The following is a 17549-nucleotide window of genomic DNA, read 5'->3' as shown; positions in this document are numbered from 1 at the left end:
GCTGAATGTTATTTCTGATCCTCTTGAAGAGATCTCCAGTTCATGTCTGCAAGAACTGAGCAATGACTGCCATGACCAGAATTACAGGGGCCCTGCCTCCAGCCATGTGGAAGAAAGGCGGGATCAGATCTATTGGATTGTGTGGATCCCATGGCCTGGCACATCAGACCCACAAGAGTAATAGGGCCCTTTATTTGACACTGGCACACAGTGTACCCTGATGCCATCAAGATGTGTAGGGGCATGATCTATCTCTATTTCTGGGGTGACAGAGGGGTCCCAAGAGGCCCTGAGGTGACCCTGACTGGGAATGAATGGCAAAATCACCCCATTCTGATTTGCCCAGACATCCCATGCAGCCTTGGCAAAGATTAACTCAGGAGAGGCTATTTCAACGACTCAAAAAGGCATTTTTGGGCTTTTGGGATAGGTGCTGTGGAGACAAAGGAAATTACACAACTGAATACCTTGCCTGGTCTCTCAAAGGACCCTTCTGCTGTGGGACTTCTGAGGGTGGAAGAACAACCAATCACTGCCACAACAGTGCATCATCAACAACACCACACCAACCTGACTCTGTGGCCCTCATCCATGAGATGGTTTGTGAACTGGAGAGCCAGGGAGTGGTCAGCAAGGCTCCCTCACCCTTCAGTAGCCCCATATGGCCAGCATTTAAGTTCAGTGGAGAGTGAAGACTGATAGTGGACTATCAGGGCCTGGACAAAGTCACACCACCACTGAGTGCTGCTGTGAAGGACATGTTGGACCTTCAGTATAAACTGGAGTCCAGATTCCCACAATTTGCCATTCTCTCATCCAGACTGAATTGGAAAAGGGTGAGGCTCCAGAATAGTTTCAATACTTTGATGACATCATTGTGTGTGGCAGCACAGCAAAGGAAGTTTTCGAGAAGGGGGAAAATCCTTCTTTTGGCAATTTCTGTCATAAAGCAAGGCAAGGTCAAGGAACCTGCCCAGGAAATTCAGTTTTTAGGAGTAAAACGGCAAGATAGACATCAAGATTCCCATGGATGTGGCCAATAAAAGAGAAGTTATGTCCCCACCAACCAACAAGAAGGAAATATATGCCTTCCTTGGCACTGTGGATTTTTGAAGGATGCATATTCTGTATTATAGTCAGATTGTAAACCCTTTCCATCAAGTGACCCAGTAGAAGAATAATTTCAATTGGGGTCCTTAACAGCAAGAACCTTTTCAGCAAATTAAACATTCATGTAGCAGCCCAAGGGCCCTTGGGCCAGTCAAGACAGGACAAATTGTGAAAAATGTCCTCTACACTGCAGATAGGGAGAATGATCCTTCCTGCAGTCTCTGGCAAAAAGGTATCCTGGGAGACTTGAGGATGAGTCCTGGAGTTCTAGTGTCAGAAACACAAAGTATCTGAGGCCTGTGAAAATCCAACTGAAAAAGAGATAGTGGCAGCTTATGAAAGGGTTCAAGCTGCTTCAGAAGTGATTGTCACTGTAGCACAGCTCCTCCTGGCAGCCTGACAGCCACTGCTGTGCTGCATGTTCAAAGGGAAAGTCCCTTACATATATCATGCCACTGATGCTACATCGACTAACTGGATCACACTGATCACACAGCAATCTTGAATAGGCAATCCAAATTGCCCAGGGATCTTGGAAATCATCATAAACTAGACAAAAGGTGAAAGTGTCAGACTGTCATCAGAAGAGGAGGAGGAGAATGTGTCATGTGCTGAGGAGGCCCTACCACATAACCAACTACCAGAAAATGAAAAGCAGTACCTTCTCTTTAATGATGGTTCCTGCTGTATTGTAGAGATACACTGAAAGTGGAAAGCTGCTGTATGGAGTCCTATGAAGCGAGCTGCAGAAGCTATTGAGGGATAAGGTAGCTCAAGTAAGGTTGCAGAGCTGAAAACTGTACGGATGGCTTTAGATATCACTGAATGAGAGAAATGGCCAACACTCTACACTGACTCATGGATTGTAGAGGTGGAAGAGTCTTGGGTTTGTAGAAAGATGGGTGGAATAAAAAGTGGAAAAATCCTGAGCTCCAGCACAGTCCCTAGGCTTCCTCCCTCTCTCATTTTGTACAGGTCTATCAGCCTCAGTTTCAAAGGAAATTTTATTTCTCTGAATAGAAAATGCAGCTACATCAAAAATGCAGCTTGGAAACCAGCATAAAATCCCACAGAATCCCACAGTTGTGTTGAAGTCTGTCAACAATCTCAGCTGACAAAGGTTGGGGCTTTTTTCTGAGAAGTTAAATGCTTGCTTTAAAACTTCAGTGCAAAATGTTTTCATTGTTCTTTTCATTGGGATTTCAAATTTAAAGTAACAACATTTAAATACATATGCACATTTTGAGCAGCATTACAGACTCACAAAACAAATGCAGTACATTTTGTATAAAAATAAACATTTGGCCACTGTTTTTATTTTCTTCAGTCATTGAAACTTCAAATTAATAGGAATTCTATATTGCAACCCTGGAACACTGTTTTTACCTTCCATATCCATGCTGATTTAGGTCCTGCATTTCTTTTACCAGTGAACCTTTTAACCAGCAATCAGGGAACATAATTTTACTATGATTTTATGTTCTGAGGAAAACAGCTTGTACAGTGTTTTTACACAGCCTGAAAAGTAACACAGTGAGTTACATTTGGTACAAAATATTCAGGCTGGTGTCTTACAAGTATTCACTTATAGCACAGTTTGCATACCTAATATTATTTGTAAAGACTGTTGGGACTCAATTCTGCATGGTTGAAGAGTTTGATTTAAAACAAGGTAACAAAAATGCTGGTAAATGGCCTAATTTAACTTAAAAATATTTATTCCCATTTAAAAAGAAAATCATGCTAAAATCAAGTGATTGGATTCTATTTGCAAATGATTGGGGTAAAATTGTAAATGGATCTGCAATGCAACACTATGAACCAACTACGTTCTAGACATCTCTTTTCATTCACTTTATTATAATCTAAGGAGAAAAAAAAAGGTACTGCTGTTGGTACATTATTTCTGCTTAACAGAAAATATCAGTAATTAAATATATTTCTGCTGGTTTTGTGACCATATGCCTGAAAAATGTAAAATAATTTTTTTCTTTTAAATTTCTTTTGTTCCCAGCACTGACTGCCTGTCAGAGTGAACCCTCCAGATTCCTGTGTGTTGGTATCCATGGGCTCTTTCTTGCCAAGCTGCCAGTCTGGAGCGTCACACCTTACTGCCTTTAAAGATTGCCCTGCAGAGATAGAGGAAAATGGCAATTTTTACATGATGCAGTCTGGCAGCCCAGGAGATTTGAAGTCAAAACTGGTGCCAAGATTTACCCAGGAGAGCAAGCAGAGGCAAAAAAGAGAATGTGGGCCAAAGGGAAAATAATAAAGCAAAGGAATAGGGAAGAAAAAGGCAGGAAAGCATGGCAGAGTGGGAGCAGGTTTTTTTATCAAGCATGAAACACAGAGCTAAGTATTGGACATGACATGTTGCTTGCATGTGTTTGTTGAAAGGGTCAGCGTCCTAAAGAAAGTCAAAAGGAAGAGGTCGGCTTTTTTTGCATGGCCCAAATTGTAGTAGATTGCAGAATGCAAATGAGACAATTATTACACCAATGCTCATCAAGCTGTGCTGGAAAGACTTCAATAGCCTGATGAATATGCATGCAAATTTGTTAATTAAGTTAATTATTCTGCTGAAAATTCATTTGTCTTCCAAGGACATTTTCCCAATGATTTTAACACGCTTGTGCCATTAGTCATGGTCCATGCTATTTAACATTACTTTTTGTCCACTTTTTCTTTCCCTCTCTTTCTCCTTGCTTTTCTGTTCTATTCAGTTTCTGTTGTTGTTGCTTTTTTTGTTTTGATTTGCTTTTCTTATTAAAGCTTTAAAACCAGATAATTGTTTCTCTTAATTGACCCTGCAATGCTGCAAGATGCTAGCAGGCAGCTCCATAGGAATCCCCTAAAACTAGATTTCATTCAAATACTTGTTTCATATATTAAAAAATCCCTAAAATGTCACCTGGGAAAGAGTGGAGTGCCAGGGGGATGGGAACAGTGGGAGCAAACCTATCTGGCATAGTTAAAGCTGGAGTCTGAATGAGTCCACACAGGAATCAGGAGGGATAAATCTGTCCTTCCTTCAGGCTATTTCCTCAGCACAGCCTTGGTTTGGCACAAGTTGTTACCGTGCTCCAAAAGGTGTGATCTTGTCACACCTCCCTTCCCTCTGCCTGTTCAGCTATACATAGAAACATATGTGTTCAAAGAGGAACAAGAACTGAGATACTTTTCTGTCACCACAAGGGCCAAAACCTGTTACCATGGCAACAAAAGGAATCGTGAGTTTAAAAATCTTGTCTAAATGGCAAAATGAGATAATTTAAAGAAACAGAAGGAATTTTTTTCCCCTGTGCAAGGGAATGACAGCATTATTACAACTTTGAGTGATTACATTCTCAAAAATGGGGTCTTTTTCTATCCATTCTCAAATCCCTATCATTTAAAAATGTATCAGACTACACAATGACTATTTTACATTTCTAAAATGGGCTATTTCTCTTAAGTTCACTCATTTTTATTCTATCATTCTCTTGATCTCTTCTATCACAGAGGAAAAAAAAAATTGTTTGGGTTTTTTTAGCAGATGGAAAAAGGCCCAGTATAGCAATGGTATGCTTTCTCTCTTCCCACAGCAACAAGGACACCAGGAAAAAGCTTAACAGAAAGGAATTAAAAGGAAGAAAAAATTGCAGATAATGGAGTTTCTGAAAATTAATTGGTGAAGATTCTTTTTTTGTGCAGTCCTTATATATTACACAGTCTGAATGGCACTGTAGTGTCACATAGATCGTAAACCAATTAGGACTGTATTCTAAACCCTGTAATTTCTGTAATTCCATCTGCTTTAGATGGTTTAATTAGTGAAAGTCACAAAAGCCAAATATATTACATTATTTTGAAATCAAGCCCAAAGGCAAGAAATAAAAGTTACAAAAGCCAGTTTATGTGCAAGTGGATATATTGCATGAAAAGAGGAGACTAATGCTTTTTATTTTCTTTTTTTTTTTTTTTTTTTTAATGGAAGCTGGGTCAAAACATGTTAGTAGTGTAAGTAGTATAATCCTGATCATAAAAAAGACAGTGGCAAAATTACCATGGACTCTAAAAGGACAAGAATTCAACCCAAAAGGTGACAACCCTTAGTCCTGAACTATTTTTCTAGCAGGGATATAACTGCTTTCTTTATTACTTAGACCTGCATTCCACTTCTGACATCAAATACAAATTCTTCACCAGGGACTCTGACCAAGGTTTTCATTTGCAGAGTGTAATTGATGAACTCTATAATTTTTCTGACCTTAAGGTGGCAAAAGGAAAGACTGGTCAATGGATATAGCCCTTTTATTCCAGGTACTCTGTCCTGACCCAGTTGCCCTACCTGTTTTATATTCCTAAACTTTAGCTAATAAACTGATAAATACTTTAATGAAAAACTATGTCTCAACTGTGTGATTATACACAACATATCTTATCTTTCTAAAAATTCTTATCTTTCTAAAATTTATCATGTCCAATGTGTTTCCAGATAGTAAATAGCATAACATGGAAAGCCACTGTGCTGGTATCTTCTCTCCTGCCAACAGTCCCAGAAAAGTTCTTGAGAAGGATGATTTGCATGAAAGAGAGTTATACAAACAACCCATAAAATCACTTTATCAAACCAGAAAGAATAATCTCTTACTTTAAAAAAATGAGGTTTTCAGAACTTTAAAAGCATCTACAACCAATTAAATAGCTCACAATGCATTGTATTTGTCTAGTGACGGTATTTCTCCTGCAATACAACTGTGCATTATTATGGACCACAAATAGCTTCAGTCACTCGTGACTGACAGCAGCATACTGAAGACAGGGTGTATGCTATGGCACTGTCTGTCACCCTCTGATTGAGACACCGTAGGTGTCCAGGGCTGTCTTTGCTTGCTGTGAAAAATTACAAGGTAAAACTGTTACTCATAAAAAAGATGACTGGTCTTCCCCCTTAATGAGAACACAATATAGAATTCAACTATTAATTCACAGTACCTCCTACAGTTCAAATCACTTTTGTTCTAGATGCTGCGAGAAATGTCAAGTCAATAAAGATATCTTGCATAAAAACAATTATCAAACAGTGATGATGGAAAGCAAAAATTAAGGGGAGACAACAATTATATAGCACAGAAGAAAAAAGAAAAGGAGGGGGGGCACTAATAAAATGCCTATGTCTTTATAGGGCAACAGCTGTTCTCTGTTAGGAAAGGTTTTACTTACAAAATCAGGCACATACTCTTGTAAATGTGATTCTATAGACCTTTGCAATGTGGTAGTTCTAGTTAAGAGGAGAAATGAAAAACTTTTCCCTATCCAAAATCTACACTGTTGACTTCAAATGGAATCATATCAGAAGCAGCTGCAGAGATGGACACCTCCTGCTCCTGAGATTACCTAGGTGTTTCACTCTTTCGCTGTATAACACAGGCAGCCAACTTGCTTTCTTTTCCATAGCTGAAAGGTTGCATCCAAATGTTTAACGACTGAGACATAGACCCAGACCAGCAGGGAATCTGAGTCGTTTATTCAAAGAAATGAGCTGGGTTTATACACTTTTTCAAGGCACAGTATTTCCTTACATGGTAATTCTCACTACATGACCTATCCCATGTTGCTACATCAGCAATCTAAATGTCCTATGGGGTGATCACGCGCTGTTCACCCATCTGTCAGCTTCCAGTAGGCTCCTCTCCCACAGGGCTCTGTCACCTCCTCCCCTCAAGGTCAGGTGGAGAAAAACCTGTCTGTGCTGCCATGTGCTTCTCTGTACTGCCATGTGCTTCTGCAGGTGCTTCCCACAGCCCGCAGCTCAACTCCATCCCATCTCTTCCCACACAAATATCCTTGTGGCAGCCATTAATCATCATTGTAGGTGTGAATGTACACCTTTCCTCCCAGTTCACAACCCATTGGTAAAGAGTGGTCTGGACTTGTGCTCAAAATTGCTGAGAGCAACTGAGCGTCTGGCTAGTGACTCCATTATGCATTAAGTGTAAAGTTTTCAGACCATGGACTACAGTTTTGGCAAACACCGCTGCTGTCCAGAAGTACCAATTTTTCAAGGAATCTCTTCAGGGAAAAATATTTGTGGTTTTATGTTGTATTAAATGAGCAAATTTGGGTGAACCATACATCTTTGCTAGTAAATTTTTGAAGAGAAATCACCTTTGCTTAGCATCCAAGAGCCTCCTTCCTTTATGCAGCTCTGGTTCCTGTGCCCTTGCTTTGTATTTCTTTCTTCTCTGGACCTTATCAGTACACTTTGGGATTAATTTCCATCCTTTACCACTCTATGACTCCAGTGGAAGAACACCAAAGATTTAGCCATATGGACAATGACAAGCAATTGGTGAACAACAGAAAATCAAGATAAACATTTATGCCGGAACAAAGCAGAAGTAAATTAAAGAAGACTAAGAAATCCAGAGCCAGGGAAAAAAAAAAAAAGGAAAGAAATAAAGGTAGCTATTTACTTGGAGAGTTTACAGCAGAATCCTAGTGTTCCATAACGGTTAAAATTCCCTCCACAACTACAGAAGTTCCACAAGTATGTGGAAAATCCATCCCATATTTCCCCATAGGCATAGTCAGTGGAATTAGAGGTCAATGAGATGCCTGTTGTTTCAGTACTAGCAAGCCACACTGTCACCTTCTGTGGAGAAATCACGGGATACTTTGTACCTCTCTATCTGGTGTCCTCAAGGCTCAGCTGCCCATCAGCTCCCACTGGCAAAGGGTAAGAGCATAGCTCACTTTTTCCAATGTGAAGAGAGGCAAAAAAAGCATCTTGCTACCCACTGCAAGGAGCAGCTCCTGTGCTGCTGCCCTTTGTATTGCTGCAAATCAAATAGTATGGACCAAAACCTCTTGTTTCCTTTTCTGGCAGCAGTAGCATCCCCTGTGTCATGTTAGGGCTCACAGACTCATCATGGGGAGACTATCAGAAGCTCCTCTCTCCCCTGGAAGTTATAGCCACCGTCTTGCCAGATCTGAGAGGTCTAGCCCACCTCACAGGACACATCCATTTCACAGAGCTCATTGGGCTCTCTACCAGCTCCTGAAGGAGGTCTGTGTCTCCTGGACCACAGAAGTAGCTTTACTATGAGACAGAGCTGACATTAAGTCCTGGTGTTTTTAACAAGCCACCAGGGCAGCAAGAATGTTTCTATCTGTTTCTTACAGGATCTAAAATCTCGAATAGAGAATGGTTTACTGCCCTGACTGAATGTCAATGACTATTGACAACAATACTATTAGAATGTACTATTATTCCAAGGGCAATTTTACACAAAAGTTAGGCCAGTGCATCTCCTTACTTCCTTGTCCTGCTGCTTTCCAAAAAGCACCAGTCAAGCTGCAGTAAACTTTTACAAACTGTGAGCTACACAGCAATGTTCCTTCTTCCACCGATCCTCAGAGAAGTACTTAACGTGTCCTGAGGGACTATTTTCTTCAGGGTATTTCCTCTTGAGTACTGAGACAACCCTTGTTCTCCTGCCTCCTCTGCTGCACTTTCTGTTGATATCGCCACTGTTAATTGTGGCTGTGAGATGGAGGCAGCAAAGTGGTGATAAAACCTTAAAAACACCGATACATTTGAGCCTTCAATTGCAAAATAAACTTATAAGGGAAGTTGACTCAGCACATGGTTGCACCAATTCACTTTCTTAATTTAAAATCCAACTCAACCTATTTTAAAACAAAAATGGTGTGGGAAAAGAAAAGTCAATAATCTTACTAGTGAATTAGTCAAGTCAGATTTGGAGTCTTCTGAGATGGGCAGAGCTACAGAATTATATCTAATCTGTCACAGTTTAATATCATAGCTCACTGTCCTTGTGTTCACTAGAGCATTCATTGTGATTTCCCCTCTTCAGGAAAGACTTTATGAAACTCACAAACTGCTGAAGCACTCATTGGGATCATGGTTGGAAATGCCCACGCAGTTCAGAGGATGATAGACTGTTGTGACAGACCTTCCAAAAGAGGGGAAGAACTTGGGTAGGGAGACATGGGTTGTCAACCCTGGAGCCACAACTGGGCAGGAGCTTTCACCATGTCCAATGGCTGCTTCCTTCTATTTTCATCTGCTTCCCTGTGAAGGCCAAATCTATCCTGCTCTGACAGCACAGCGGTGCTGGTCAGAGGTGTGACAAGATGTGTACTCTGACAGCCGAAGCTGCCACCACATTCTGGCATGCTATTTTTCCCCAATTATCATTAACACTCACAGTGAATAAACCTCTTAATACAGATTGTCACAAATCCCCGTTTGTCTTCTGTTCTCTTACGCGAAGAAACACAGTATGTGTCTGACTTGCAGTCACAACAAAGTCAATGAGTTCTGCCCACCATCCAATCTAGTATTAACCCAGCAGATGTGTGAATGCAGAGCCACACTACAGATGACAAGAGACAGATCAGCTCCTTCTGAGCATCACCAGCTAGCATGAATAAGGCCAGCCCAGGTATACCATGCACACTCAAATGTGTCAAAGGCTCACCATAAAAATCCCTAAAATCTTCAGCTGAAGATGCTAATGTGAATTACTTGCCAATGAAGAGGTATTTGTGATTTCTCTCAAATCCAAGTATTTTTGAAGCATGAAATCGTGTCATCAATTTCAGCCTCTGCTTATAAAAGGAAAATTTAAAAGTAAATGTTTATCCAGGAAAAAAGTCAGCAAGTGAGACCTCCCTTCTCAAAAAAATTATGAAACAACAAATGTCTTGAAATTTTTTTGAGGGCTGGACACACGAGCTGTTACTTAGCATGTTTTGATTTATTCATCACTTCTTAAAACATTTCATCTGCTCATCTCTGCAGCAAATGCTAGTGAAAGTTTTGGCATGATTTGCGCTTGCAGTAAACTAATGTATGCTGATCCACACACTCAAAATTCTAGGAAATACATGTTTCTGAGAGTCCAAAACCCAGCTACATCAAAAATTTACACAACAGGGTGTTTCAGCAACAAGAGGATTTTAAGCTCTGTTGAGCAAACAACAGGTTCTTATCCCACAACTCCTCATTGTGATATTATTCTATTACCCAGTCCAAAGGAACAGACACAAAGTATATTTGATTTATGTGATAAAAAAATAAGACACATACTTGGAAGGAAGGCATCCTGCCCTGCTGACAAAGCTGTGTGTATACCTGAAGTGCTGGCAGGAGACAACTTGTGAAGGTAGAAAAAGAAAAAATAGGGGGGAAAAGAAAAATTTAAAAAAGAGAAAATCAACAAACCATTTCATACTTGCACTCCACTGGTTGCTAAAAAATATAATGGGAAGGATTGTTAGAACATTTGCAAATTAGGACATTGGTAGAATTACTTAGAGGCTATAGTTAACCACATGGGGATTACTGTAAACTGAATTTAAACATTCCTGTACACATATTGATCTAAATCTTCTTCAGAATAGACGACAGTTAACTTTTAGAGGACTTTATGACTTTGCTTTTAATGGGAAAAAATTAAAAATACAGATGCTGAAATATATACAGTCAATATGAACAGATAGTGTAATGCCAGTTAGAAATCAATTCAATGGCAGGGATTTTTTTCTCCCTGTATTCTTTGTTGTGTCATGTGATTTATCCCTTCTGAGCTTTTTTGAAATTACTCAAGGACTTCCTTGCAGAAGTAAATAGGGCACCTTTTTCAGTTGTTCCTTTCCCACTTCCTCTCTTCGTTCCCTCCTGCTCTCTCCTTCCATCTCCCATCCCCTCTGTACAATTTCAACTATATGTACTGATAATGGTCAAAAGTTTAAACAATGTAGTGAGGGTGGTTAACACTCTGTTAAACCAAGATCTTCAACCTTGAACTTGCAAATGTTGCAGGGAGCACTGGTGGCTAAAGAGAGAGCTTTTCAACTGAAGCTGAGCAAGCACCTAATGTCTACATCTGTTCTGCAGAAAGTCTAAATATCTTTAAAATTGTAATACAAGTACACTGACATTGCAAAAGCAAAATCAAATATCATTGAGAAATGAATGGTTAAAAAGGTTGCTGAGGAACCTATTTGCATTTTTTTGATGGCGAATTAGGTCACAAGGGTAAAAATGCTAAAGAATGGTCTGTCTGTTATTATGTTGGCTGTCAGAGCCAATGTCAATCAAGCACAACTACAGACTAACAGGTTGTCTTTGATCAAAATCTGAGTCCTTGTTTAGTCTCACTCAAAATGAAAAGCCTAATAGTTAATATTTTAAAATATTTTGCAGCCTATGTGCCATTGCAGTAGAAGTCATGCTGTGGAAAATAAGTGATGCCAACACTACCATACCTTATTGGGGTACAAAGCATCAAACTGACAGTTTCAATTTGTAACAATGTATCTGTTTCTTTCATAAGAAAGGATTTGTTTTCCTCAGCACCAGCACAGTACCATTTTGTTTCAAGAACTTTCTTAATCTGAGCAACATTGGCTGAAGACTTGTGTCCCTACAAATGAATTGGAGCAAAACCACTATTCCTATGGGCATATTCCCCCATTATAATGAATAATTTTTCAGAAGTCTAGGTGACTTTAATGGATATTCCACTATACCCTAAGCTTCTGCATCAGGTCTGCCCTCTAATTATGAATGCAAAAAGATAATTCACAATTGCATAATAAGAAAGGAAGCTGTAATTTAAACACATGTGTATGTTCTTCAATAAATGCAGGATGCAATCTGCTGTTTTCCCCATGTGTTGGAAACTAATCAGATGGAAAACATGATGTACTGACCAGAGGTCTCATTTCATTTCTCCCTGTATTCTTCCAGCAAAAGAAAGACTTTACTCTCTGAATGACTCTGTCAAAGAAGTAAACTGATAGAAGATCTAGGTATTCTCCTGCTTCTTACATAGTACAAGATTGAATAATGCTGAGCGAGTACTTCACAGATCTTAATTTATTTAGAAAGCTTAGATGTCTTCTGACTTCTGAGAGACTTCTTTATTTCTGCAGTTCTTCTTAATGTATTAGGAAAAACTGATACACAGGGGTTTACCCTGGCCCCCTTTTTTTTTCATTAATGCTATGTTTTTAAAAAATCATTATATACCTGGTTTTGGGGTTTTTTTTCTGTTGTCAGCTACTGCAAAACCAGAGGAATTTTGCTACCATTTTTATTCCCAACCCAGCATGGGGATTACTGGGCAACATGGGCAATTTTGAACTGCTACCAAATATGTCAGTTTGGGCAGATTCAACTAGAACACAAGTTACTTGCTTCATGTCACCCTAGCACAATGGTTCTCAGAAGTAGTATGACAGTAAATTATTGCATTTAAAGGTTTCATTTTTCCTCTTAACATTCAAGTTCACAGTTTCAATAAATATACCTATTAATAAACTCTTGAGTAAAATCCAAGTATGAGTATGTAAATACTCAGTAAAATAATTTTGATGTCTACTCATTTCTCCCTAAAATACTATATATGGACCAATAAAGGTACAGTTGAGAAGTAATCTTCTCTGGCCTATCAGTCTTACTGCTTGTTTTCCTAGATACTAGTTCCAGGCTAGGAGGATGAAACGCTTGCTGCAATTTCCTCACACACTTCTACAGACCTTCACTTCCTTCACACATTTCTATGCATGCTTCTGAAGAGTAGACTGTAGGACTCCCATCCACAGACTCAGTGCTCTTATATACCAATATGTTTTACAGAACAGCTACAGTATTGTGGTTTTGTAGTTTCACTCCCAACTATATAGACTGTCAATCACAGCACATTGAAGACATTAGGAGAAATGCTGATGTGCCTGAAATTTTTTACCATATTTTCTTCAGCTATGCCTGATATAAGCCATTCTCTCACCTAAAAAAATCATTTCCCTCTCATTTAGTTTGCCTTTAATTTTATGGAAGGGATGGTATTACTGAAAGTTGAGCTTTTAGCTGAGTCCTTAGATCTCTGATGGATGAGATCTCCAAAGGCATCTGAAAGGAAACCATCACCTACTAGTGAACTTCCATGATGATAGGGTATTATCTGCATACTTAATACCTTCAGCTGGTCACCTAATAGACTGGACTAAACTCCATTTTCATAATTATATCCCTATCTTTGGACATGTACTATGGTGTGTGCGACTTTTGTTTCACCTTCCTCCACTGAAACAACAGGAACTCTCCTTAGGCCTTTGAGAATCCTACACAGTAATACCTGTTAAAAGGACCAAACACCCAAATCTTTAATTTTCCCTTGTTTTCATGATTGTTAGTATTCTACAACTCATTTTAAGTTTGTGAAAGCATCTCAGGAGTGTTTGGTGGTGTGCATAATTCATAAAGCTGTCCGCCCTTTAAATACCTAACTATTGTGGCTAAACAACCAAAGAACAGCAGTGCCCAAACACTTCTGTCATTGCTCTGCATTAAAAACAGATCTAATTAGCAAATGCTGAGCAAGACTTGAAGTCTAATGATTTAAATGTTTGGGGGAAAAGCCTAGATCTGCAGATGTCACTGAGGTTTGTTTAAAGTTGCATGGCAGCTTGGCAATCCCTGGCTGAAAAGCGTGTTCTGCCATACACTCTGCCCTGGACTTGATGTCATTCTCCAGAAGAGATGTATTCCACACAATTGGCAGCACTAACATACCAAAATGAAATGTATGGAATTGCTTGGATAGATCTAAGGGCTCCACTTAGAGAGACAGAAACTGAGGATTGATCCAGCATCATACCCAAAGCCCATTGTGGAGGCAAGGGCAGGCAACCCACAGCCCTACCAGCCACTTGCACAGGCCCTTTCAGAGTGTCACTGAGCTGTGCTCCAGCCAGAGTTATGGGTTAGAAGATTTCTGACAACTCACTCCAAGCACCAAAAGTTCACAGCAGTGTAAAATTTGGACAGAAAATCAGATTTCATTAAATATCATTCATTGTTTTCCTTTCCTTATTTCTCTCCCCAACTCCTAACTGCTAAAAGGCAGCAGGGGCAGCACACCAAGACACATTGGGGCTGGAGCGTAGGCAGTAATGATTCAGCAGCCCAGCCCAAGCGTAGCCTCCTACCCCTTTCCTCTGCCATACCTGGCTGTAGCAGGCATAGCAAATGGGCTCTTCCTTACTGCAGCAGTTGGCTTCAATTGTTTCTCCTGGGCATCAATAGGCCTCCACCACTCTGTTTTATCCCTGGAACAGCAAGCACCCCAGCAAGCTGCTGCACTGTTTGTGTCTATGATCTCCAGAGACAACAGAGACTGGATTTTTTCTCAAGAAATGACAGGTGTCTGCTCTTTGGCAAGGAAAGTTTAAGTCTAGCATAGCAGCCATACTGAGAAGAAAACACTCCTCACCTGGATTGTCCCTCCAGCATAAAAGATAGTTTCACTGGGTAGGTTCTGTCTGTTCTGGCAGTTTGGTGCCCTCATGTTGGATGGGGAGGGGGGTACAATATTAGAGGGAATCAATGCCAAGCCTGTAGGCACTATGGGCAGGGCCAGTCCCTCCAGCTTCTCCTTCTCCTCATCTTTGGGGTCTTCACTGCTGTTTGCCCTCTGTGAGAAGTCAAGCCAGGCCAGACAGCATGCCTCTCTTTCCCTTTGCCTGTTTTTTTTTCCCTGTATGCTCTTTACCCTTCCTGATGATTTCTTATCCTCCTCCCTGCACCCCAACAGTAATATGCCTGTTTAAAAAAGATCCACTTCTTTCCTGTCTGCTACTCACTGCACTCACTAGCTGCCAAAAACACCTATATTCTCAGTCTCTGAGAGTATTCTTTGTTCCTGCTCCTTGCAGATCACAACCTATGGAACGGATGCCCATCTTCCCCTACAGCTCCACAGGACTGCCCTAGTTCTGTCATCAGGAGCACCTTTCTTTCCTCCATAATTGCAGCAGAAACCCCTAAGGACCCAAACAAGCAAAAAGGAAGCACAGTTTGGGGCACAGGAGTAAGTGCTGCTGGTCTTTCTGATGGGAGTTGAGGATTGATGAAACCATCCTCTTTCATGGGTTTTTGTCCCCTTCATCGTCTACTTCTTCTGGAGTGCTGCCAGCCTGCCAGGAAGTAGGCTGACCTAGAGAGAAAAACAGATACATTTTTGGTGATGAGAAGGGAGCAAAAAATGGGAGGGTTTCTCACTGGTAAGAAATATCCTTTACAGAACAGCATCAAATTTGGCAGCTCTGAGAAATCTCTCTGGATCTCCTAACCCCATCATATGTCACAGCTAAATAATAAAGCATGTTGTTATCTCATTAAACAACAGTGACAAAATCCAGAAAGTAGGACATCGCTTTCTCCTGAATGGTGCCACCTCTCAGCTGAAGGCCAGGTGGACTACAGGAGGATTTTTGCCACTGATATTAAAAAATTTTCTCATCCTCAGTCTTAACTGTTATGAATAAAAACAAATGCAAAGTAAAGCAGGTGATCAATCAACACTACAGGGAAGAGCAGGGGTCTGTTATGTGAGTGAAAACCCACCTCACAAACAGCAAAATTTTCCACACTGAAGGAAGGACTGAATGGTTGAGGCTGTGTATATTTTCAGATAATTTCCAGAAATTTCGTATTTCAATAGGATTGTGATGACTTCTGTAGGGCCATAGCTGCCAAGTATTTAAGCAGCCACCACTAAAGAAGATATTTTCAAACTGAAACCAAAAAAGAAAATGCCAAAAAAATAAGGATTAAATTAATGTTCTGCTTAGAACCTTGATTCTTTGTTATTTCATGTTAGCAAACTACATGCACACATACTTTGAATTAATTGACACATTTGAAGCTTTTTCAGTTGCCCTTTTGCTGTGGCCTTATGTAACAGAAGGGTCTCATGGCTCTGCTTTGGAAGGACACTGAAGTGCTTTCAGACCGCAAGTACTTCCACTGCAGCCAACTGAGACCATTAAATTCCCTGTGCTAGAGTTGCCTGTAAAGCTTTTACCAGTGAAGGACTTATTCTATTTGTCTCAACTAATCTCTAAAATTCAACTTTTTCCCCATAATTCCCCTGTTTGTAAGAAACAGATTGTAATCAGAACCAACACTACCACTCCTCCCCACTCCAGTTCAAGTAACTTCTTCCACTCCATTAATGTTATGTATATATCCTCCCCAGCCCAATATATACAGCTTATTTTAGGAACCTATATAAGGTCAATTTCTGTATTTATCTTTTTATTAATTGAGTTATGATAGTGGTATTTATTCCATTTTTCCATATAACTATGTAATATTTCACAATATGTCTTCTTTACACCACTATGGTATTTTATCATAACTATTTGGTCAGATAGCAGTTATTTCAGTAACAGAAAGCCTGAAATTTTCTGTAATGTCTGTACTATACAAATAGCATTATACAACCTGTGTTAATAATTGATCATTTCCACACAATATTTAGTAATGTAGCTATGTTGAATCTTGTGTAAATGAGGAAAGCAAAAGGTAGAGAGTTTAAATGGCTTGCCACAGGGCTTACCAAGAGTCAGTAGTGAAGCTCCTTTTCAGGCTTAACTTTTCCATGTAGAAAGTTTTGGCCACTAATTCTTTCAATACTTCTGGCTACATATTCTTGATTTACTGCAGAACTTACTCTGACAAATTTCTGTAGGCAAAATATTGTAACAATATTGCAACGAATAAAAAAAAAAAAAAATTAGACTTTTTTCACACATTTTAGTATGTATCTATTTTTCTAGGTTTGAGACAAAGAAGCTTATGTTTCAAAGCTGTTTCAAATCTTTCGCACCATTTGTAGTGGCCTGAATTTTGCTGCTAGTAAAATCCAGAGTAAAGAAGCAAAAAGGGCCTTTGCATGGTACCCACAGATGTTTCATTCAGCCATGCAGTGAGATGTTCGGGTCCAAGGCACACACGCATTCTGGGTCCAGCTTTCTCTCTCCCCAGGGGAACCCCGGGGTCCACCTGGTCTCGGGGCAGTACCAAGATGAGGGCCAATCATGGAGTAGGGAGGGAGTGGCCCAGGGAGTGGCTCAGGAGCAAGGGAAGGAGCCAATGAGATCAAACAGCTTTGAGGGAATTTTCTTGTCTCCCTAACTTAGGGGATGCTCCCCAGGACCTCCACAGACAGACCCCAAAAAACACTGAATAGACCTATATAATGTGAGCCTCTTTGGTATCTCTCCCCACACCCAACCAAAACTCTGGCTACCAACAGCATAGCTCCAACTAATCTTTAGTTGTTCCAAAAGACAAAGTGTGTGAAATGTGAAAGTAAAGTGTGAAGTAATTTTACAATCCTTGCAAATGTAGCATGATGGTTTTGAACCATTCTGGATAACATTGGGCCTCAGAGCTACTGGCTATCTACACTGAAACCAGAGAGTCAACTCAGAAATATCTCAAATCATATGCTAAAGAATAGGAGGTACTGGTAAATTATGCCATAAAGCAAAATCAGATGCAGCCTAAATCACACAGCACAGTAAAATCCACTTCTGTAAGGAATTAACACCAAAGAATCCAGAAGTCGAGT

General features: G+C 40.0%; 1 long non-coding RNA gene across 2 annotated transcripts; it reads right to left on the bottom strand.

Annotated features, from left to right (window-relative positions):
- Positions 1 to 11026: 11026 nt before the first annotated feature.
- LOC135288105 (uncharacterized) lies at positions 11027 to 16976 on the bottom strand. Of its 2 annotated transcripts, none has more exons than XR_010351408.1 (4): positions 16880 to 16976; positions 16533 to 16658; positions 15536 to 15705; positions 11027 to 15125 (listed from the first exon to the last, which is right to left on the bottom strand). It is a non-coding gene; the product is annotated as an uncharacterized LOC135288105 (long non-coding RNA). The 2 variants fall into 2 exon arrangements; XR_010351407.1 differs by having other exon boundaries at positions 16803 to 16956.
- Between the last annotated feature and the right edge of the window lie 573 nt (positions 16977 to 17549).

Source organism: Passer domesticus, chromosome 1, assembly GCF_036417665.1.
Source record: "Passer domesticus isolate bPasDom1 chromosome 1, bPasDom1.hap1, whole genome shotgun sequence".
In the NCBI taxonomy this organism is placed as follows: domain Eukaryota; kingdom Metazoa; phylum Chordata; class Aves; order Passeriformes; family Passeridae; genus Passer; species Passer domesticus.
The sequence above is the reverse complement of the archived record's forward strand: the minus strand, read 5'-3'. Positions and strand labels throughout refer to the sequence as shown.